Source organism: Cornus florida, unplaced genomic scaffold, assembly GCF_030987335.1.
Source record: "Cornus florida cultivar Cherokee Brave unplaced genomic scaffold, ASM3098733v1 CherokeeBrave_3.0.0_Hap2_Chr10, whole genome shotgun sequence".
NCBI classification, from domain to species: Eukaryota; Viridiplantae; Streptophyta; class Magnoliopsida; order Cornales; family Cornaceae; genus Cornus; species Cornus florida.
In genome coordinates this window covers 63,497,930-63,523,632 of record NW_026775580.1, presented here as the reverse complement: position 1 = coordinate 63,523,632, position 25,703 = coordinate 63,497,930, and the positions used below count along the sequence as shown (strand labels likewise).

The 25,703-nt window shown below is 33.0% G+C and overlaps 2 long non-coding RNA genes across 4 annotated transcripts; both read left to right on the top strand.

Annotated features, from left to right (window-relative positions):
* The first annotated feature begins 1,833 nt into the window (after nucleotides 1-1,833).
* LOC132277263 (uncharacterized) lies at nucleotides 1,834-7,358 on the top strand. Of its 2 annotated transcripts, none has more exons than XR_009471001.1 (2): nucleotides 1,834-2,189; nucleotides 3,325-7,358. It is a non-coding gene; the product is annotated as an uncharacterized LOC132277263 (long non-coding RNA). The 2 variants fall into 2 exon arrangements; XR_009471000.1 differs by having other exon boundaries at nucleotides 3,304-7,358.
* A 4,749-nt stretch (nucleotides 7,359-12,107) lies between these two features.
* LOC132279512 (uncharacterized) lies at nucleotides 12,108-22,185 on the top strand. Of its 2 annotated transcripts, XR_009471338.1 has the most exons (3): nucleotides 12,124-19,065; nucleotides 21,118-21,357; nucleotides 21,592-22,185. It is a non-coding gene; the product is annotated as an uncharacterized LOC132279512 (long non-coding RNA). The 2 variants fall into 2 exon arrangements; XR_009471339.1 differs by having other exon boundaries at nucleotides 12,108-19,065; nucleotides 21,118-22,185.
* Nucleotides 22,186-25,703: the final 3,518 nt, after the last annotated feature.

Here is a 25,703-nt window from a genome sequence, read left to right as displayed (position 1 = left end):
ATTTTAATCCCAGTTATTATTCTGGTCATTTAGGGTTAAAAGGGTAAATCGGTCGTTTTGGATTCTGGTCATTTAGGACATATGTGGTCACTTTTAGGATCATTTAGAAATGAAAGAAAACAACTTGATTCAAGGACGCCCAATTTAGGGCTAAAAAGGGCAAAAGATGCATTGTATGTAAACGTGACCATTCCGGATCGCGTTGATTTTCGCTTCAACATTTTCAATAAAGGAGTAAACAATATAAATTATTGTAGTTGATTATTAAGTTTATTTTCATTAAAAAAAAAAAATTCAATTAAATTTATATTTTTGTGATATAATTTTCTATTTATTTTGGAGGGCGAAATATCGTGAGATTTATATTTCATATGGTAGGAAATAATTTTTATTATTTGGTAGAAGAGAAAATGACCTCCCCTTTGTACAAAAAATAAGTTTAAAGGGTCTAAAATGCCCATAATAATGTAAAAAGATGCTATTGCCCTTATAATGTAAAGGGTAAAGGGCAATAAACCCCCCTCAAACTATGCTCTCTTTAGCAAGAAACCCCCTTAAACTTTTATTTTTACAATTAACCCCTAAACTATCCCTTTTTTTGCAAATATCCCAATTCCGTTCAAATTTCGGTGAATTATCAACGTTAAAGTGGTGTGTGACATCACATAAGCTAAGCATAAATTTTAAATGGCAAGAATAACCTTATTACCCATTTAAATCGGGTTGTCTTTTGACCCGATTTAAAACCCATTCCAACTCCCAAATCTAGTCAACTTCGTCAAAGAAACTCCTTCTCTCTACCAGACTCTCTCTCTCTCTCTCTCGTTCTCAAGCAGATCGTACCTGCAGATCTGATGACGGCAAAGATCAGCCGAGGAATATAACAGCAATAGATTCTGACGGTGACAGCAAGAATCAACACGGTGGCGACAAGGTTGAAAGTCTGAACTAACGACGATAAAGCCTGATAATCGGCGATCGTGATGGCGATGGTGTTTCGACTGCGAGGCCCACCAACGTGCCTGTTGCAGCGGCAGTGGTTTCAGTGAAAGTTCTCTTATATGGGTTTGGCGATGATGGGTTGAGAATTTTACGGTCGCGATTGGGTTTGCCTGGTGATCACTCTTGGGGTTTTTCGATTGGTTTGCTTGTTGATCGACGACAACATATTTTTTAGATTTTGCGATTAGGATTACTTGATGATTGACAACATATTCTTGGGTTTTGTGATTGGGTTGGCAACTTTTGTAAATGGATATTGCGGCTAGAGTTTGGGATTTTGTGATTGGGTTGCCGATGATTGCGATTCATAGCCAGAGATTGTATCGAAGGAAAGATAACACTGTGATGTTTGGGATATTTTTAGTTGCTGGCTTTCGTGTAAATTTGCCCTGTTACTTTTTTTTTTTTTAGGCTTTTCTTGTTGTGCATTTGGTTGCTTATGACTATTTGATTTTGGCAAATTTAAGGTTTCAATGGTCACTGGTCAGAGCAACATATTTAGGGTTTCAATGATCAAAGAGATGGGGATTGTCTGGCGCGAATTTTAGCAAAAAGCACACATAACAGTAATATGTGATAAAACTTGATGTGCTGTCAATGTTGGCAAGAGGGATTACATCAGCAGATGAAGGTTAAAAAACAACAAAATGACATACCAGTTTATTATAAGGGCAAAATGGTCAATTCATTTTTCTGGCAACTGCTGTTAGACTACTGTCCTTAAATTGCACATTTTTAGTAATTGAGGAGGGGCAATTGTTAATATAGGGGGTTTTGTGAAATGCTCTAATAATTCAGCGGGTTTGTTGCCTTTTACCCTAATATAAACAAATAACAATAAAATTGGACCAAACTACTCTCAAACCACTGACTCTCCATTCTCTCTCTCTCTCTCTCTAGCACTTCACCACTCCTCTGCCACCATCCCATCTGCGATCAAATTCATGTTCTTTTTCTATTCCGAAGTGTCACACCTCTCTTGTCTCTCACTATTTCCAAGCATCAGGTTGACGCGCACCCAGACGCAGCCGCTAGTAGATGGTATTGTCGGTCAACAATTGCCAAACCCTAGAATGCATTTTTAAGCCGCAGACACACACCTAAGTTGTTCCGTCTATATATATATAGCGAACCAAATGATACTCGTAATCTCTATCGTGGGGGAAGTGATGAGCAACTTCATACAGGTATGTCATAATTCATATATATATGTTTATATATGTATGTATGTATTTGTGTATATTTTGCCTCTCCTTTCAGCTGCAAAGGCATAGATCTGATGATCTGTTTCTTGATGGCTTTGTTCTAGAGGCATATATATCTATATATATATATATGTATGTATGTATGTATTTGTGTATATTTTGCCTCTCCTTTCAGCTGCAAAGGATAGATCTGATGATCTGTTTCTTGATGGCTTTGTTCTAGAGGCATATATTTTATCTCCAATGTTTGAGGGGTTTAGTTTAAACCAAGGGCGGATCCAGGATTTCTCAATGGAAACTGAAAGATATGGGTTTTGATTTTTTGAACAATCTGAAATGATATGCCCATATGGGTTTTGAACTTTTGATTCTTGCAGACAGATAGATAAACTGAAAGATATGGGTTTTGAACTTCTGATTCTTGTAGATTTTGTAGTTTGCAGTTGCAGAGAGAGAGAGAGGGCAAGTTCATAATATATTCATTCAGCTTTTGATAGCCATCACACACAGTGACACACACAAAAAAACCCTAGTTTGGAAGCTACTTTTCACTATTGGAACAAAGGTAAAGGCCCGAATCAAACGAACCAAAGTTAGAACAATTCAAATGATGAGATGAACGAAAGAAAGAAACATATATAAAAGATCCATTCATGCAAAGGGAGAGAGAAGTGAGAGAGAGGATGAACATACCTTGTCACATGAGGTAATAGCGGAGGCTGCGCCCTGCGGAGTGTCGAAGATGATTGTGTCGTCTGAAACTTGCCCTAACTTAAATTTTTTTATTTCCATCCCCTATGGGCCTCAAAATTTGCCCAAGGCGGCGGTGGCACTCCAATTTGTTGGCCTTCAGCAGTTTAGCTTGTTCAAGAGTCAAGACTCAAGTTCAAACAAAAAAATTTTTATTTCCTCCCCTACATCCGCCCTTGGTTTAAACCAAAGTTGTTCTTGCTACTCTGGTCTCCCCTTATTTGGTACATTTCCATTGGAAAATTAATTTATTTTGGTTTTCTGTAGTAGCTTTGTGTTCCGTTTGGTTGCCTAGATATTGATATTGCATGAAATTAATATTTATACTAATTTTATATCTAAACAGAGTTGGTTTGGCTTGTTTTAGATCGTCTTCTTGGCAACCATACGAATTCTACGAAGCATAAGATTAATATTGATCTTTTGTCTTAATGTCTTCCCTAAGACAATTATGTTTTTCATAAGTTGATATATTTGTAGCATTAGTTTGATTGCATTGGATCTAGTAATTTTGATTAATGGTGGTCTTGGGACAGGCAAAAGAGACGCTTGCTGCAACATGTAATTTTGATTATGTTTTTATTATTCAAGGTTGTGACATTTAGGCAAAGCATGTAGTAAAGATTACATTGTTACTTTTTTGTTTATACAGAAATGGTAGGCGCAGTTGTTTGGCAACAATGGTAGCAACTTGTTGCACAAGTGAATGGAAGCTTTACACTATTTGAGTAGTTTATTGTAAACAAAAAATTAAACTGAGATGCCCTTTCATGCTGTGTTCTTGGGTGGTTTGGGACTATGTGATCTTTGCCAATCACAAAATACACCAAATGTGTCGGCTTTTGTGATTGGCCGAGACCACATGATTACGTACTACCTAATACTTTCTAGATCCTCAATATCTTTATATACCTAATACTTTCTTGATCCTCAATATCTTTATATATGAAACTTTTTCAAGATCTACACATGGCATTTAATGTGATAAATTAACTGAAATTCTAGTAAAGAAAATGATTCTTAGTGTTATGCCAATTTGTCTAACTTAAGGATTCTTATCCCTTCGATGTAGTGGATAAGACCCACATTTGAGTTTATCCACCATATCAATGGGATAAAAACCCCTCAGGCTTGACAGTTCAGCCTAACAAATAGACCCCTCAGGCTTGACAGTTCAGCCTAACAAATAGGCTGAGTATCAGTACTCTTCTAGCAAAGCTTGTCCCACTGTCAATAATCAACTTCACTTATTTTTCATTACAGTCATACAAGAAAAGTACTAAAACATTAACAAAAATAATAATAATAAAATTAATGTTACTATTATTAATAATATCGTGGAGTGGATAGATAAGGCTATTTATTTATTCAATTTGTATATTTACATTTTAAAAAAGAAGTATACAACATAAATTATTGTGGTCTACTCATAATATCGTCTCTAGTTGTTTACTTTTCTTTATCTTTGATTATTAAGTTTATTTTTCAGTTTTAAAAAGTATTTTCATTTAAATTTCTACTTTTGTGGTCTAATTTTCTATTTATTTGGAGAGTGAAATAGTCTGAGATTTTTGTTGCATATGGTAGGAAATAAGTTTTTATTATTTGGTACAAGAGAAATTGAAAAGAAGAGTTGAAGAGAGAATAAAGGAAAATTATAAATACAGTATATTAGTTAAAATGTTTATCTCTTTACTATGATTATTTCCATCTTCCAAGCATTAGGTAGACGAATACCCGAAAGCAGTATGCGGTATTTTTGGTCAACAATTGCAAAACCCTAGACTGCATTCGGTCAACCATTGCAAAACCCTAGAATGCATTTTTAAGCTGCATTCACATAGCGAAGTTGTTCTGTCTATATATAGCGAACCAACAGGTACCCGTAAGTCTCTCTCTCTCTCGTCGGGGAAGTGATGAGCAACTTCATACCGGTATGTCATAATTCATACATATATATGTTTATATATCTATGTATGTATTTGTGTATATTTTGCCTCTCCTTTCAGCTGCAAAGGCATAGATCTGATGATCTGTTTCTTGATGGCTTTGTTCTAGAGGCATATATTTAATCTCCAAAGTTTATGGAGTTTAAACCAGAGCTGTGGTTCTTGCTACTTTGGTCTCCCCTTATTTGGTACATTTCCATTAGAAAATTAATTTATTTTGCTTTACTGTAGTAGCTTTGTGTTGCCTAGATATTGCATGAAATTAATATTTATATTAATTTTATATCTAAACAGAGTTGGGTTGTCTTTGTTTTACATCCCCATTAATTTTCTAAGTCTTCTTGGCAACTATATGAAGTATAAGATTAATATGGATCATTTGTCTTGATGTCTACCCTAAAACCATCATGTTTCTCATAAGTTGATATATTTGCAGCATTACTTTGATTGCATTGGATCTAGTAATTTTGATTAATACCTGTCTTGGGACAAGCAAAAGAGACACTTGCATCAGCATGTAATTTTGATTATGTTTTTATTATTCAAGGTTGTGACATTTAGGCAAAGCATGTAGTAAAGATTGCATTGTTACTTTTTTGTTTATAGAGAAATGCCAGGCGCAGTTGTTTGGCAACTATGGTAGCAACTTGCCGCACAAGTGAATCGAAGCTTTACGCTATTTGAGTCTTTTATTGTAAACAAAAAATTAAAATGAGATGCCCTTTCATGCTATTCCTAAAATCCTTAGTGAGAAATTATTAGGTGGTTTGGGACCATATGGTCTTTGCCAATCAGAGGATGCACCAAATGTATCAGCATCTTGTGATTGGCCAGGACCACATGATTCCGGATTACCTAATAATTTCTATATTCTCAATCTTTATATATAAACCTATTTGTTAGGCCAATTTGTCTATCTCAAGGATTATTATTCCTTTGATGTAGTGAATAGGACTCACATTTGAGTTTATTAACCAAGGATAAGAATCCCTTTAACTTGACAATAATCAACTTCACTTATTTTTCATTACAGTCATACAAGAAAAGTGCTAAAACACTAACTAAAATAATAATAAAATTAATGTTTTACATAATTGTATTATTAATAATAGGCTAAAAGCATAGAGTGGATAGAGATAATTTAAATGAGTATTAAGTCAATCCGTACACAAATATTCTAGGAATAATGACTATTTTAATGTGTTCTTTTATGCAGTTATTTGCAAACTTATTTGACTAATGCCATGCACTCCTACATTAAAAAAATATATATATCATAATACCTGAAAATCACATTAAATGCCATGAGTGTTCTAAACTATTTTATGTTTGATAATATCTTTTAGAAATAATATTTGATTAATTATTGTAAATTTAAAACCCTGTTATTGGATTTGGTTGGAAGGTAGAATTTAGAGAGAGAGTGAAGAGTTAAACACAGAATGAACGTGTGTTGAGCTATCTTTTACAATGTTAGTAATGGTGGCAGTATATTTAATTTATCAAATTGAAAGTGCATGTCAATTTTGAACTTTTGTTTTATTCATAAACTCAAAGTAAGGTGCTTGTGTTCTTAACTGGTGTTGCGAGTGTGATGCCACCGTTGTTAAGCAATTCTGGCTAGCATTTCTCTTATTTATAATGCAAAATTCTATGAACATCTTTGCCTTGTTTTTAGATTTGTGCTTTCCCTGACATTGTGGATTTTAATTCTTTTCAAACATAAGCCTATGTTAGTCTCAAAGTCACTACGTAAACTGTTTGTTACAACATAAAAAAAGGACCGGGATACATAAAATTGAAAGTCCTTGAAATTCTCTTAAGTTGATCCATTATCAATTTATTCTTAATGTTGTTACACAAGCCTCTCCTTTCGGCTGCAAGGACAGAGATCTGAGTAGGATCAATTTATTGATGGCTTGTTCTGAAGGCATATATTAGTCTCATCCAAATTCTTGCGGTTTAATTTTATCTGGAGTTTGTGACCTTCCTTTTGTTTCTTCCCTTTATTTGTTATTAATTTTTTAATAGATATATGGTTTCTCTTGTCTTTTTATTTTTATTTTTTATTATTAGATATATATTGATAATTTTTAGTAAAAACATTTCTCTGTCTACGTTCTACTCATAGTTGCCGGAAAGTTGGAGTAATATGAGATCTTGAAGCGTTTTAGTATGTCAAGGAAGTTAGCATGTCAAGTTAGCCTTAGTTTTGGATAATATGATTCTTGATGTTTGCTTTCCAGGATATAATGCTAAATGTTAGTTTGGAGAATATAAAGCTAAATGATTACGTTTAATGTTTATTACCATAATAGTGTTTTGGTAAGTTTCTACCTTGTGTGGTTGTTTGGGTTGGAAACATTTGTTTCCTTAATATATGTAATAGTTTTTGGAAAACATTGTCTTCATGAATCTATCTTACTAGCCTACTATTCTATTGAGTTGGTAATGACAATTGTGGAAATAATACGATAATAACTAGGGTAGTAACAGTCATGAACTTCACATTTTCTTTCACCTTTCTTTTCTATCCCATTCCCAATCAAAATGATCTTTGTCTATTTATGTTTTAAGAATATATGTTACATGGACTCATAGGTGTGGAGGGTGCAGGGATGGGTTTATTTATTCTGTATTTTTTTTTCCTCATTGCAACTAAAGAAACATGTTTTTTTTTTTTTTTTTTTAACTCATTTTTCTAAGCACTAGCTCGACTTAATACCCAAGCACAACTCCTAGCAGAGGGTAGAATTGTCGGTGTAGTTTATTTTAAAAGGTTGTTTTTCACTTTAGTCTAATCAAGTAAAATAATTACATACCCTCTAAATTATTATTCCAAAGTACCAAATTATCTTTAAATAAAATAGTTGACAATATCATTATTATAAATTATGTATATTAAAAAAGAAATTTGAGATATATATTTTTTATTTCATTTTAGTTGACAATATCATTTTAGCTGCCAGTAATGGCGTTCAAGATTCAAATTATAATAAATTAATGTTTTTGTGTTTGTGAATAATTGTAAAAACAAAGGAATCAACTCAAACATGGCTTTAATTCAATGATTTTGGGAATAAATACGTGGAAATGTTTGTTTTTTTAAATTGGTTTTTCAAATTTAGATATTGGCTTCTATTGAATTTAATGTGAAAATTGCGCGGCATATCTTGATTAACTATGAAGTAAAAATTTCAGCAAAAGTATGATTAATTATTTACGCATGGTTTAAATTGTTCAAAATAACTGTTACTGTAGCAATTGTGAAGTTTTATGTACAACAATAAATAAATAATAAAAATAAACAAAAAATATTTTCAAAATATGTAAGAATGATTCAAGATTTCAAGAAAATTTCAGTGCCTTCTGGTTATGTCCATTTATGTTTTCTCAGTCTCTTACTGAAATAAAAAAGGAAGAGGAAAGAACATGTAAAATTAAGATTTTTTTTCCCCTTGGTTTTCATGATTTATTCTCTTTATTCCTATTTTTCATGGTAATAACAATAGAGAGTAGTTTTCTTTATTTTCTGAAAAACCACAATGCAAAAGAAAACAATTTTTATAAATGGAAATTACTAATTATTCTTTCTTTCTTTCTCCTCTTGCCCCCAATTTTAACGGGCAGAAAATACAAAGCAAGTAGCCGATTTCAACCTTCTCAAAAATTATTAAAAAAAAACAAAAAAATTCCAGTGTCACTCATTCATCTTTAAATGAGCGAGTTTCCTATGAATGTCTCATGCATCTTTCCTCTTCTTCATTTCATCTAATATTTCATTCCTCCAGAGCCAAATGGAGAAGCAAAATTATTTTCTTTTGTTTTTTATTTAGAAAATAAAGCAAATTGCTTTCTATTGTTTGTTTGTCATGAAAAATACGTATGAAGAGAAAATATCAAGAAAAGCAAAGAGGAGAAAACTTAATTTTACATCTTTTAGTTTCTTTTACTTGATTTTGCACTTATTTAAAAAAAATCTTTATTTCTAGTTTTATTTCAGCATGAGGTTGAGATAGCATTGAAATTTTCTTGAAACATTCTTAAAGATTCTGAAAATAATTTTTGTTTTCTTACTTCCTCCCACTTTTCCCTTCCTTCCAATTAAACACGAAAAAACTCTTTTATCCTCCCTCTCATCCATCCTTCCTCAATCATTCTATCCAACCAAATTTAATATAAATACATCCATTAAACAAAATATGTACAAAACAATGACTAAAATTTTATAGGAATCGGTAAAAGTCACGATTGATATGTATTTTTCTTTTAGTTAAAGGGTAAGCTTGTATAAATGAATAAAGAATGTACATGGGGTACCAAAGGACAATACATAGTCCAGAGGCAACAAACAGAGTTGAGAAGAACAAAAATTAATAGCCATCACACAAACCAAACCAAAAAGAGCAAAAATTGAATATAGTGATCAGCAGCTGCAAAGCTGCATCCATGCATGAATAAATGTTGTAGATCCTCCTAGCTACACAGCAATGAAAGGTCAGTAGAGTATCTTAGTTTAATGGAGGCTAGTTTTCCTCTAATGCGATTTTTAATCTGCTAGATGATAAGATGAGGAGGTGAGGACCTGTTTCTGAAGGCTCTTGAATTCCTTTCTAACCAGATAAAATAGACAGCAACTAAGAGGAGCAGTTTTTGCAGCAATAATCTTTTAGAGCTCTAATTTGAAGTACACCAAGAACTAGATCCTGCCAGCAATTAGGTTTAATGTAGAATCTTGCAGTATGTCGAACGAAGTTCCAAATTTCCTCAGAGAACTTGCACTTGAAGAAGAGGTGATCTAGAGACTTCTCACTAGCCAAGCAAATGTAGTAAGCATTGATGTAATGTTTCTTAAGCGTTGGTTTAGAATTCTAAGTATATAACCTTCTTCTTATAGCAAGACAAACAATGAAACTATGCTTAGGGACATGATGCGTAAACCGAATCATCTGGTGCCATGAGAAAATAAAAGATGATGGCAGGTAGTAATTGATGGTGTGTGAGAGGGAGAAGGTTTGAGTTGGTGATGGTAGCCATAGTGCATTGTCTGGTATAGTGGATGGGAGAGGCAAGTTGTGTAACTGGGAGAGGAAATTATGGGATTGGAAAAATGTGATATGAACTAAGAAATATGGGACAACCCATTGGCACTTGGAAATTAAGCTATCAATTTTGATAAATCTATTCAATTGAAAAGTTTTCACTTCACTGAGGTTGAAATGTGAAGTAATAGGGCCATTAGGTAACCAATAGTCTAACCACAACATAATATCAATGCCATTACCCACATTATGCATTAGAATCCCTCAACTTTAAAAGCCTTATCCAGAAGCCAGAATTTAGTGTAGATGCCTTTACAGTCCAAAAACTCCATGTCTTAATCAAGTACTGTAGCACCAAACAACCCAAAAACTTGTTTTCCTTCTATCAAATAACCTGCAAATGTACTTTAAATTTGTAATTATATTTGATATTTTCAGATTTGGAAAGCAATACCACCAAAGGGTTTTGGTCTATATACCACATCCCAGGCCACCATGGCCCTTAAATTCTTTAACTCCACACCAGACTACAAAACACTCCACATAACTTGGTTCACTTGATCAATCACCTTCTTGGGAAGAACAAATGTCTGTGCCTAATAGGATTGAATAGAGTATATAATGGACTTAATTAGCACTAATCTACCTGCAAAAGATAAAAATCTAGAAGTCCATATCTTAAACCTAGAGGTGATGCTTTTCACCAAATATTGATAGCTAATAGCATTAATTACTTTATAGGACAATGGTAAATCCAAGTATGTCACAGGAAAAGTCTCAGTTTCAAAATTGAGAAGAGCTAAAATGTCAGACTTAGTTTGGCTATCCACCCCAGCAAAGAAGGCAAGACTTTTAGAAGAGTTGATGCTTAATCCTGAGAGAGTGAAGAACTTATTGAGGGCATCAAAGTGTCACGACCCAAATCTTTAGGATCCGAGTTATGAATCCAGAAGGGATACGAATCGAGCTCTTTACCCGAGCCCCAAAGCCAACTATAAGTAAAATGGTCATTCCAAGACAAGTGAAAAGAGTGATTTGACTCTAAATGAGTCAAATGGGCTCCATTCAGGTAATCATAGCCATTCAAATCCATTCCATAGGGTTCTAGATGCAAGAACATTGTTTTCCCATAAATAAGCCTATTCGGTTTAGGAGATTTCCTGAACAATCCTTACTAAAATGATCATAATTTATTCTACGGTTGGAATTTTGGAATGGGGTTGATACCATTGAAAAACTGACTCAAAATTCTTGAAATTAAACTCAAATTTGGCCCAATTTGGAGTTAAAATGAAAAAGTTTTATGACTTTCTAAATTTGGAAAAATTACACTAGTGAATAGAAATTTCAGTCTTATAAAATTGGAGTTTCAGTTCGTTGAAACTTGAGTTTCAGTTGGCCACAATTCTAATTGTATTCAGTTGAAACTCCATGGCAGTGGAATTTCAAGATTCAGCTCTTGGTTTCTCACCATTTGTGTAACGACCCATACCCGGGGGTTCGGATCGCTAACCAGGTCTTGACCCGACCTGTAAACTCCCAAGGGTAAAATGGTCAATATGACCAGTACAAGGCATTTACATGAAGTCCTAAGAGCTAATTCTAACCATTTTGAATTGCTTTAGAATGAGAAAATCAATCCCGATTACTATTCAGACCACTTAAGGGTTATAAGGTGAATCGGCCTTTTTGGACCGTGCAACTCATTGGGGAGCTTATAATTGTCTTCAAGGACATATGTGGTCACTTAGAATCGTTTAAAAATGAAAGAAAATAGCTAGATTCAAGGCCGCCAAATTTAGGGCTAAAAAGGGCAAAAATGCTTTGTAGGTAATCGTCGACATTTGGGATCGCGTTGATTTTCACTTCAACATTTTCAATAAAGGAGTAAACAACATAAATTATTGTGGTTCATTATTAAGCTTATTTTCATTTATAAAAAAAAAATCAATTAAATTTCTATTTTGGTGTTATAATTTTTTATTTATTTAGAGAGCGAAATATTGTGAAATTTATATTTCATATGGTAGGAAATAATTTTTATTATTTGGTACAAGAGAAATTCAAAAGAAGAGTTGAAAGTGAGAATAAAGGAAAAATATAAATACAGTATATTATTCAAGATGTTTGATTTTTTCTTAAAATAGTGATAAAGAACATATATTTTTTCTATTTCCGAAGTGTCACCACCTCTCTTTTACTCTCATTATTTACAAGCATCAGGTTGACGCGTACCCGACCAGCCGCTAGTAGACGGTATTTTCGGTCAACAATTGCAAAACCCTAGAATGCATTTTTAAGCTGCAGACACACACCAAAGTTAGTTCCGTCTATATGAATAGCGAACCAAATTATACTCGTAAATCTCTCTCGCGGGGGAAGTGATGAGCAACTTCATACAGGTATGTCATAATTCATATATATATATTTATGTATGTATGTATTTGTGTATATTTTGCCTCTCCTTTCAGCTGCAAAGGCATAGATCTGATGATCTGTTTATTGATGGCTTTGTTCTGGAGGCATATATTTAATCTCCAAAGTTTTAGGGGTTTAGTTTAAACCAAGGGCGGATCTAGGATTTCTCAATGATTTTTTTTTAGTTCTGAAAAGATTTCCATCTTCAAAAAGTTTTAGGCATAGATCTGATGATCTTTTTCTTGATGGCTTTGTTCTGGAGGCATATATCAATGATCTAGGCATGTTGACAAAAATTGTTTCAGATTCAATCTCTGCTGATTTCTAATCCAATATTTTTTTTTTTCATGCCCAGATTCAAATTTTCTTATAGACATAATTGACCAAAAAATATATATATATATAGAAATAAAAATATATATATTTGTTTTGCTGAAATAAAATGTAGATGACGGTGATTACCTCAAAATGCAATGCAAATTTTGTTCCTTTATATTGTAATATATATATATATAAAAGATCATAAAAAATTTCACCAAATAGGATTTAGTTTGCAAAACAAGAATTACAGACCTTGATTAGTTGATTTAGAAAAAATTTTGAAACAAAACCCATACATACAGAACTGGAACAGCGGGCGATGGAATTTTGAACTTTTGATTCTTGCAGACAGATGGATAAACTGAAATATATGGGTTTTGAACTTCTGATTCTTGTAGATTTTTTAGTTTGCAAGTTCAGAGTTGAGAACGAGAATAGAGATGGAGGCGATTGGGGAGGCTGAAATGATTTGCCCTAAAATAATTTTTTTTTCTCTGGTGGCCCATCATACATGGGCCTATAAATTTGGAGGCCCCATGAATTCGCAAGCTTCAGCCACTGGCCCGTGTCTCTCAACTCTCAAGCTTGCTCCCCTCTCTCTCTATCTGCAACTGCTAACTTGTATGTATGGGTTTTGTTTTAATAATGGGGTGACTGAGTTGACTTGGGCTCGATTGGGTGGGCTAATACTATTAATAAATTTTTTGTTTTTGGGCTGGGCTACAATAAGTATAGTAAATATTTTTTTTTAAGGTCCGCCCTTGGTTTAAACTAGGAGTTGTGGTTTTTGCTACTCTGTTCTCCCCTTATTTGGTACATTTCCATTAGAAAATTAATTTATCTTGCTTTTCTATAGTAGCTTTGTGCTCCGATATTGACATTGCATGAAATTAATATTTATACTAATTTTATATCTAAACAGAGTTGGTTTGCTTGTTTTAGATTGTCTTCTTGGCAACCATACAAATTATCTTTTGTCTTGATGTCTTCCCTAAAACATTTTTGTTTTTCATAAGTTGATATATTTGCAGCATTAGTTTTGATTGCGTTGGATCTAGTAATTTTGATTAATGGAGGTCTTGGGAGTTGGGACAGGCAAAAGAGACACTTGCTGCGGCATGTAATTTTGATTATGTTTTTATTATTCAAGGTTGTGACATTTAGGCAAAGCATGTATTAAAGATAATTTTGATTATGTTTTTATTATTCATGGTTGTGACATTTAGGCAAAGCATGTAGTAAAGATTGCATTGTTACTTTTTTGTTTATAGAGAAATGGTAGGCGCTGTTGTTTGGCAACTGTGGTAGCAACTTGTTGCACAAGTGAATGGAAGCTTTACACTATTTGAGTAGTTTATTGTAAACAAAAAATTAAACTGAGATTCCCTTTCATGTTGTTCTTAGGTGGTTTGGGACCATGTGATCTTTGTCAATCACAAAATACACCAAATGTGTCTGTATTATGTGATTGGCCGGGACCATATGATTAAGGACTACCTAATACTTTATAGATCCTCAATATCTTTATATGTGAAACTTTTTCAAGATCTACACATGGCATTTAATGTGATAAATTAACTGAAATTCTAGCAAGGAAAGTGATTCTTAGTGTTATGCCAATTTGTCTAACTTAAGGATTCTTATCCCTTTGATGTAGTAGATAAGATCCACATTTGAGTTTATCCACCATATCAAAGGGATAAAAACTCCAGGCTTGACAGTTGAGCCTAACAAATAGGCGTGAGTATCATAGTGTTCTAGCAAAGCTTGTCCCATTATCAATAATCAACTTCACTTATTTTTCATTACAGTCATACAAGAAAAGTACTAAAACACTAACAAAAATAATAATAAAATTAATGTTACCATTATTAACAGTAGCGTAGAGTGGATAGATAATAAAGCAAATGAGTAATTAAATCCAACAGTGCACAAATATTCTAGGAATAATGACTTTTTTTAATTTGTATTGTTTTTGAAGTCAGACACTTTAGGCAATTATTTGCAAACTTCTTTGACTCTATTCTACTAATAGGTAGTACACCCACATTAAAATAAATGATCATAATTCCTTAAAATAACATTAAATGCCATGCACTCCTACATTAAAAGAAATTATCATAATTTCTGAAAGTGTGTTGAGCTATCCTTTACAACATCTATAATGGTGGAAGTATAGTAAATTTGTCAAATTGAAAGGGCATGTCAATTTTTTACTTTTGTTTTATTCATAAACTCAAAGTAAGGTGCTTGTGTTCTTAACTGGTGCTGCCAGTGTTGGCTAGCATTTCTCTTATTTAAATAATACAAAATTCTATGAACATCTTTCCCTTATTTTTAGATTTGTGCATTCCTTGATATTGTGGATTTTAATTCTTTTTAAACATATAATCAAAGTCACTACTTAAATTGCTTTTTTCGACATTAAAAAAGGATCAAGATACATAAAGTTGAAAATCCTCGAAATTACCTTAAGCTGAATCGTTGTGTTTATCCATTATCCATTTATTCTTAATGTTGTTGTGACACAATGCCTCTCCTTTCGGCTGCAAGGACAGAGATCTGAGTAGGATCAATTTATTGATAGCTTTGTTCTGAAGGCATATATTTGTCTCATGCAAAGTCTTGGGGGTTTGATCTTATCTGGAGTATGTGACCTTCCTTTTGTGGCTCCTCTTTCTTTGTCAAGTTTTTTAATAGATACATGTTTCTCTTCTTCTTTTATTTATTTATTTATTTTTATTAGAGAAATGTTGATAATTTTTAGTTAAAACATTTCTATATGTCTAGATTCTACTCATAGTTACTGAAAAGTTGAGGAATATGAGATCTTGAAGCTTTAGTATGTCAAGTAAGTTAGTATGCAAAGTTGTCCTTAGTTTTGGATAATATGATTTGATGTTGGTTTTGGAGGATATAATACTGAATATTAGTTTGGAGAATATAATGCTAAATGATCATGTTTAATGAATTGCTTACTGAAAAAATTGCTTATTACCATACTAGTGTTTTGGTAAGTTTCTGTTTTGTGTACTGATTCATAGTTTAGAATCAGTTGCTTTGTTTGGAAACATTTGTTTCTATAATAGTTGTAATAATTTTTGGAAAATATGGTCTTCGTGAATCTATCTTACTAGCCTACTATACTCTGAGTTGGTAATGACAATTGTGGAAATAATGGGATAACTAGGGTAGTAACAGTCAGGAACTGCACATTTCATATCACTTTTCTATCGGATTCCCAATCAATATGATCTGTCTATGAATTTATGTTACATGGACTCAGATAAGTGTGGAGGGTATAGGGATGGGTTTTATTTATTCTTTATTATTATTATTATTTCCTAATTCTAAGTAATAGAAAGTATCGCATTTTATACGCATTTTTCTAAGCATTAGCTTGACTTATACCCAACCACGGCAAATTGTATTGTTGTTTAACAATAGCAAAAACCCCAAAATGCATTTTCAAGCGGCATACGTAGCTCAATTGTTCATGTTGTATATAGCCAATCAAAATAATAATAATATTGATAATGTCTATTTTGAGATGATTTTGTGGTTCATATATATATATATATATATATGGTGTGTATTTGTGTATTTTTGCCTAACCTTTCAGCTGCAATGGCATAGATTTGTTGATCTGTTCCTTGATGGCTCTGTTCTGGAGGCATATGTTCAATACCCCAAAGATTTAGGGGCTTATTATTAACTAGAGTTACTGTTCTTGCTACTCTGGTTTCCTCTTCTTTTGTAAATTTCTATTGTAAGATTAATTTTCTTTTCTATAGTAGCTATGTGCTCCATTTGGTTGCCTAGAAATTGCAAGAAATTAAAGTTTATGCTAATGTTAAATCTATTCAGAATTGGTGTGGCTCTATTTTAGATTCCTTTCAGTATACAAGCTTTCCAAGTCTTCTAGGCAACCATAAGGGTCGGATGGATCATTTGTTGCAAGTTTGTGGCTTGATGTCAACGTATATCCATCATGTTTCTCATAAGTTGATCCATATACAGCATTAGTTTGATTGTATTGGATCTAGTGAATTCATCAATGGTGTATTGGATTTAGTAATTCATCAATGGTGGTCTTGGCAAAGGACCTTTGCTGTATCAAGAGAGGAATTTTGTCACTAGGGTTATATTTTATTACTAAGTATGATTGTAATTTACGCTATCGATAAAGAGAACCCTATTTGTGTCAGCATCATTTTGAACTATCGATAAAGATGCCAAATGTGCCAGCGTCATAGGTTGAAAGGCAGTGTTAATGATATGTCTTGCAAACTTTTTAAACTTGATTCTACTAATAGGTTGAAAGGCTGTGACGGAATAAATAAATCATAAAAATACAAAAAATATTTTATTCAAATAAGTCATAAAAATACCAAAAAAAAAAAGTTCATTAGAATGTTTCAAGACTTCATGAAAATTTAAGTACATACTTGATTGAAAAATGAAATGAAAGAACATATAAAAATAAGATTATATATTTATTTTTTTGCCTTTGGTTTTCATGATTTATTCTCTTCATATCTATTTTTCATGATTAAAGAAAAGAATAGTTTCTTAAAAAAAATAATAATAATAATAAAACACAAAACAAAAGAAAACATTTTTTAGAAATGGAAATTACTAATTATTTCTTCTCTCTCCCTTCTTTATGAAAAAAAAAAAAAAAACGTAACCTATTTGAATTACTTTTGAATGAGAAAGTCAATAAAATTATTTATTTATTTATTTGCCTTTGGATTTCATGATTTATTCTCTTCATATCTATTTTTCATGATTAAAGAAAAAAATAGTTTCTTCAAAAAAAAAAATAATAATAATAAAATACAAAACAAAAGAAAACATTTTTTAGAAATGGAAATTACTAATTATTTCTTCTCTCTCCCCTCTTTAAAAAAAAAAAAAACAATTGTAACCTATTTGAATAACTTTTGAATGGGAAAATCAATAAAATTATTTATTTATTTTTTTGCCTTTGGTTTTCAAGATTTATTCTCTTCATATCTATTTTTCACGAGTAAAGATGTTTCTTCAAAAAAAAATAATAATAATAAAACACAAAACAAAAGAAAACATTTTTTAGAAATGGAAATTACTAATTATTTCTTCTCCCTCTCCCCTCTTCAAAAAAAAAACGAACAAGTGTAACCTATTTGAATTACTTTTGAACGAGGAAATCAATCCTGATCACTACTGTCTTTCTCGTGCAACTCGTTGGGGAGCTTATAACCGTCTTTTAGAACATGTGTTCCCGCAGGACAGGTTGATTGAAGGCCGCCCAATTTAGGTCTAAAAAGGACAAAAATCCTTTGTAGGTAAATGTCGGATCACGTTGATTTTCGCTTCGACATTTACAATAAAAGAGTAAACAACATAAATTATTGTGGTTGATTATTAAGTTTATTTTCATTAAAAAAAAGTTTTTTCAATAAAATTTTTATTTTTGTGGTATAATTTTCTCTTCAACATTTTCAATAAAGGAATAAACAACATAAATTATTGTGGTTGATTATCAAGTTTATTTTCATTTGAAAAAAAGCTTTTTCAATTAAATTTCGTTTCTACATTTTCAATAAAGGAGTAAACAACATAAATTATTGTGGTTAATTATTAAGTTTAGGGCAAATTGCAAAAAAAACTCTCTTTGACTATTACTCATTTGCAATAAATCTCATTGTCAATGTTTTTGGCAAGAACTCCTCAATTACGAAGAGGGGATGATTTAACTTAATTTCGTCTGCCAATCTTGCGAGGTAATTTTTTTTTTATAAAATTATAATGGAAGTATGTATTTAGCTTATTTCGAATTTTCAAATTACACACTTTTTTGAAACGTGAGGAGTGATTTAACATTCACTAGGGGAATTTCTTACAAATGAGTGATAGTCAAGGGATTTTTTTTGTAATTCGCCCTTAAGTTTATTTTCTTTTAAAAAAAGTTTTTTCAATTAAATTTCTATTTTTGTGCTATAAATTTCTATTTATTTGGAGAGGGAAATATTGATTTATATTTCATATGGTAGGAAATAATTTATATTATTTGGTACAAGAGAAATTATAAAGAAGTGTTGAAAGTGAGAATAAAGGAAAAATATAAATACAGTATATTATTTAAGATGCTTGATTTTGTCTTAAAATAGTGATAAAGAATATATATTTTTTCTATTTCCGAAGTGTCAGCATTAGTTTGACGCGTACCGCTACTAGACGGCATTTTCGGTCAACAATTGCAAAACCCTAGAATGAATTTTTAAGTCGCAGACACACACCTAAACACCTAAGTTGTTCCGTCTATATATATAGCGAACCAAATGATACTCGTAAATCTCTCTCGTGGGTGAAGTGATGAGCAACTTCAAACAGGTATGTTATAATTCATATATATGTATATGCATGTATATTTATGTATGTATGTATGTATTTGTGTATATTTTGCCTCTCCTTTAAGCTGCAAAGGCACAGATATGATTATCTGTTTCTTGATGGCTTTGTTCTGGAGGCATATATTTAATCTCCAAAGTTTTAGGGGTTTAGTTTAAACCAAGGGCGGATCTAGGATTTCTCAAATGTTATGATTTTTTTTTTAGTTCTGAAGAGATTTCCATCTACAAAAAGCTTGGCATGTTGATAAAAATTGTTTCTGATTCAATCTCTGCATTCAAATTTTCTTGTAGACATAATTGACAAAAAAATAAAAAATAAAAAATAAAAAACAGAAATAGAAGTTATAGAAATTAAAAATATATATATTTGTTTTGCTGAAATAAAATGTAGATTACGGTGATTACCTCAAAATCAATGCAATGGTTACCTCAAAATGCAATGCAATGCAAATTTTGTTACTTTATATTGTACAATATATATATAGGATTTAGTGTGCAAAACAAGAATTACAGAACTTGATTAGTTGATTTAGAAGTTGAAAACCCATACAGCGGCTGAAGCTTGCGAACGGCGAACTGGACCAGCGGGCGATGGAAACTGAAAGATACGGGTTTTGATTTTTTGAACAATCTGAAATGATATGCCGATATGGGTTTTGAACTTTTGATTCTTGCAGTCAGATAGATAAACTGAAATATATGGATTCTTGTTGATTTTGTAGTTTGCAAGTTCAGAGTTGAGAACGAGAATAGAGATGGAGGCGATTGGGGAGGCTGAAATGATTTGGCCTAAAATATTTTTTTTTTTTCTCTGGTGGCCCATCATCCATGGGCCTATAAATTTGGAGGCCCCATGAATTTTGAGGCGTGACTTGGGCAGCTAGGCTAATTTTGGGGTGGGCTGATACTATTAATAATTCTTTTTTATTTTTGGGCTGGCTAAAATTAGTGCAGTAAAAAAAAAAAATTAGGTCCCCCTTGGTTTAAACCAGAGTTGTGGTTCTTGCTACTCTGGTCTCCCCTTATTTGGTACATTTCGATTAGAAAATTAATTTATTTTGCTTTTCTACAGTAGCTTTGTGCTTGGATATTGATATTGCATGAAATTAATATTTATACTAATTTTATGTCTAAACACAGTTGGTTTGGCTTGTTTTAGATCGTCTTCTTGGCAACCGGTTGTCTTGATGTCTTCCCTAAAACATTTTGTTTTTCATAAGTTGATATATTTGCAGCATTAGTTTGATTGCGTTGGATCTAGTAATTTTGATTAGCGGTGGTAATTTTGATTATGTTTTTATTATTCAAGGTTGTGACATTTAGGCAAAGCATGCAATAAAGACTGCATTGTTACTTTTTTGTTTATATAGAAATGGTAGACGCGGTTGTTTGGCAACTATGGTAGCAACTCGTTGCACAAGTGAATGGAAGCTTTACACTATTTGAGTAGTTTATTGTAAACAAAAAATTAAACTGAGATTCCCTTTCATGTTGTTCTTAGGTGGTTTGGGACCATGTGATCTTTGCCTATCACAAAATACACCAATGTGTCGGCATTTTGTGATTGGCCGGGACCACATGATTACGGACTACCTAATACTTTCTAGATCCTTACTTTCTAGCAAAGCTTGTCCCACTGTCAATAATCAACTTCAATTATTTTTCATTAGTCATACAAGAAAAGTACTAAAACACTAACAAAAAAAAATAATAAAATTAATGTTACTTATATAATGCAAAATTCTTTGTACATCTTTGCCTTATTTTTAGATTTGTGCGTTCCTTGATATTGTGGATTTTAATTCTTTTTAAACATATAAGTTTCAAAGTCACTACTTAAATTGCTTTTTACGACATTAAAAAGGGATCAAGATACATAAAGTTGAAAATCCTCGAAATTATCTTTAACTGAATCATTGTGTTTAACCATTATCCATTTATTCTTGATGCTGTTGTGACACAATGCCTCTCCTTTCGGCTGCAAGGACAAAGATCTTAGTAGGATCAATTTATTGATAGCTTTGTTTTGAAGGCATATATTAGTCTCTGTTGATGGTAGTTCGTGATGATGTGAGAAGATCATTCCACGTCTGTTGGGGATGCTGAGATCAGAGGTTGAGTAGAGTTCCTAGCTAGCACAAGGGACTCTCCGTAGAGGAGCTTGAGAGAGAGAAGGCAGATTTGTTTAACACCCTATGGTAGCTCGAGCCCTAGAGGACCATTCTCAATGGTTATGGTTGTGCATATGTATATTTTTCAACTTCTCTAAATGGTGAGAGTTAAGCTCTATTTATACTACTTTTATTTGGGTAAGGACCCTTGGTCATAAGAGCCAACGCTCTCTTTACCCAATGGTCGCTTTACCTAGGTAAGGACCCCTTGGTAATGAGGGTAGCTCAGTCTTTATCCAATGGTCATTCTATGAGATATATATTTAATGTATTATGTGGTCTCTACTACCCGAGCTGAACTATTAGGTATTAAACATTCTCTTCCCCTTGTGTAGACCTCGAAATGAGGCGATTCCATGGAACTCAGCCACCTAACCACTGATACTCAGATTCCCGCAACTGAAGATAGGGAAAGAGCCTTCCTCAGGGTTCCTCCTTCTCGGCCCCGCGGGCTCTATCATATCCTGGATCTGTGCCTCGATGTCCCTAGAGTTAAAAGGGAGCTTGAGAAGAGAAAAATACCCGAGGTTATGCCTGCAGGAAGCAAACTCGGAAATGAAGGGAGGAGGGGTCCATCCGACTGGAGCGGGGCGCCTCCACAGGGGAGGAAGGGTAGCGACCCCTTCCTCGGTTAGTAAATTCAGTTGTAGAACGAGTAGCTCGAGGATACTTGGTCCTTTCAGGAGCCCTATTAGCCAAGTGTGCTTATTTTCAGAGATGGTGTCACTCGAGCAGACGTCGTGGCACGTATATCAACAGGCTCATGCAAAGTCTTGGGGCTTTAATCTTATCTGGAGTTTGTGACCTTCCTTTTGTGGCTCCCCTTTGTTAAGTTTTTTTTAATAGATGTATGTTTCTCTTCTTTTTTTTTTCTTTTTTTTTGTCTTTATTAGAAAAATTATTTATAATTTTTAGTTAAAACATTTCTATATGCCTAGATTCTACTCATAACTACTGAAAAGTTGAGGAATATGAGATCTTAAAGCTTTAGTATGTCATATAAGTTGGTATGCAAAGTTGGCCTAAGTTTTGGATAAAATGATCTGCCTATTTATTTGTAAAGAATTTATGTTACATGGACTCATAAGTGTGGAGGGAGCAGGGATGGGTTTTATTTTTTCTTTATTATTATTATTATTATTATTATTATTTTCTCATTCATACGTAGCTCAATTGTTCGTGCTGTATATAGCCAATCAAAATGATACTCGTCAGGGGAGTGATTAGCAACTTCATTGCACTATTAATAATAATAGTGATAATGTCTATATATTTTGTGGTTCATATATATATGCATATATGTGTGTGTGTGTGTATTTGTGTGTTTGTGTATTTTTGCCTCACCTTTCAGCTGCAATGGCATAGATTTGATGATCTGTTTCTTGATGGCTTTGTTCTGGAGGCATATATTCAATACCCCAAAGTTTTAGGGGTTTATTATTAACCAGAGTTGCTGTTCTTGCTACTCTGGATTCCCCTTCTTTGGTAAATTTCTATTGTAAGATTAATTTTCTTTTCTATAGCAGCTCTGTGCTCCGTTTGGTTGCCTAGAAATTGCAAGAAATTAAGTTTATGCTAATGTTAAATCTAATCAGAATTGGTGTGACTCTATTTTAGATCCCTTTCAGTATACAAGCTTTCCAAGTCTTCTAGGCAACCATAAGGGTCACATGGATCATTTGTTGCAAGTTCGTGGCTTGATGTTAACGAATATCCGTCATGTTTCTCATAAGTTGATCCGTATACAGCGTTAGTTTGATTGTATTGGATCTAGTAATTCATCAATGGTGTATTGGATTTATTAATTCATCAATGGTGGTCTTGGCACAGGACCTTTGCTGTATCATGAGAGGAATTTAGTCACTAGGGTTCTATTTTATTACTCAAAGCATGAACCGAAGATTGCAATTGCTTGGTGGCTTTACTTTGCACTATCGATAGAGAGATGCCAAATGTGTCTGCATCATTTTGAACCATCGATAAAGATGCCAAATGTGTTGAGCTATTTAATTTTATCGAGATCTACCTATGGCCGGAGAAGAAGGTAGACAATGTTAATGATGTGTCTTTGAAACTTTTTTGACTTGATTCTACCAATTCGTTGAAATTAATAATTAAGTCATAAAAATAAAAAAATATTATAATCTGAATCTAAGTACATACTTCAATAAAAAAGGAAAAGGAAAGAACGTGTAAAATTAAGATTAAATTTTTGGCCCTTGGTCTTCATGATTTTTTTCTATTCCTTTCTATTTTTCATGATTATTAAATATTAGAGTAGTTTCTTCAAAATTAAAAAAATAAATTTTAAAACACAAAATAAAAGAAAACAATTTTTAAAAATGGAAGTTACTAATTATTTCTTCTTTCTCCCTCTTTTCCCAATTTTAAACCGATAGAAAATAGAAAGCAACGCGTGGTCATTTTTACCTTCCCAAAAATTTAAAATGGATGTATAATTTTATATTATGAGGTTATATTGGTTAAAAGAATATAAAATTCTCTTTTGCTTTCTATTTTTGGGATGGGTATGTAATTTTATATTATGAGGTTATATTGGTTAAAAGAATATGAAATACTCTTTTGCTTTCTATTTTTGGGATGGGTATGTAATTTTATATCCTAAGGGTATATTGGTTAAAAGAATATGAAATTCTCTTTCCCTTTTTTCTAACAACAAAAAAAAAATGTCTCATACATTTTTTTTCCTTGTCTTCTATTTAATTTTTCATCCCTCCAACCAAAACGAAAAGGAAAATTGTTTTCTTTTACTTTTTGTTAGAAAATAAAGAAAAGTATTTTCTATTGTTAAGTTATAATGAAAAATAGGTATGAAGGGAAAATATCATGAAAAGCAAAGGTGGAAAATAGTAATTTCCCTTCAGTTTATATATATATATATATATATATATATATATATATATATATATATATATTTATTTATTTATTTATTTTGTTCTTCTTTAAAAAATCTTTATTTCTAACAAGATAGCGCTAAAATTTGAAAGTAGAAACATTTTTAAAGATTCTGAAAATAATTTTTGTCTCCTTCTTCCTCCCTCTTTTAATTTCCCTCTAAACAAATGCAAAAAATTTCTTGGGTAAGTATAATGACACCCCCTAAGATTTGGGGTAAAGACAAACATATACAAGTTGGCTTATTTTTGGATGATGACACTCCCTCAGTTAGTTTTAATAAAGATACATTCATAATGATGAATTGACGTTACTACCATTTGACATATTAAATTATCAATTTAAACCATACAACTCTTTTTTATTGACTTAAATACCTTTAGATCAAATAAATGTAAATGGATTACTTGGTGCAAATTATCTGAGAAACCCAAATTTTCTCTCTCCTCACACTCTTCTTCTCTTTCCCCTCTCAAACCTAACACAAACAAGCCGCCACATCCTCTCCCTCAAACCCACCATCGTCTCCATCCCCAAAACCACCCACAACTGTATATTCACAACTGCCACCACGACGATGAGGGAGCAGCAACAAAGCCCCGAAAAAATGGAGGTCAATCAAATCCGTACATACGGATTGACCGCAACAGAGTCCCACAGCAGTTCTGACGAGCAAGGAGTGGACGACGATGAAGGAACGAACATGACGACAGTGAAATGGAGACAGTAGAGACCTTTGAAGAACCCACCAGCAACGAGCAAGGATGTGTTTGGTCGACGGCGAGCAAGAAAGATAGCGGATTTTTGAGGGATCTTTAAGGTTCAGTTAAGAGTAAGGGTTAAGCATGGACGTGGAGACTGACGAATTGAGATGGGTCGCCGGAACTGAAACTAAGGATCACCGAAGCTTACCGTTGGGTACATTGGCAATACGCGCGAGGGAATCCATTTGCAAGGTGTGCTGGGTCGAAGGCTGTTTCAGGTCCGACAACTGATGGCGTTGGAGGAGGCCATTAACGATAGCATCGGCGTCATGTTAATGTCTTTTAGTGGAAAGATGGGTTGCAATCATCACCTTTGCCGCCAAACCACATCTCCAAAACAAAACCCACCACCAATAAAATCAACAACACCACCACCATCCTTGTCGCACAACCACCAGCAACAGACATCACCGCTGCTATCCTCATTCCGCACCTCACAACCACCACAACCATCATCCTTATAGTCAACAACAGCCGCCGCTATCCCCATAGTCCACAATTGTTGTCGATATCCCCATAGTTGACAACCACCGCCACCATCCCCATTGTAGACAACCATCGCCGCCATCTCCATAGTTGACGATGATTTAGAGCAGAGAAAGAATGTTGAAAGAAAGAGGGAGGGGATCGGGTTTTTGGAGTTCAAATTGGGGGCATTGCTCTAAGATTACATTAATGCCCATATGTTTGATAACGTGGCATGCTCTAGTGGTTATTTTTGTCCAAACAAATATGGTTAAAGTGTTTATATATATATATATAGAGAG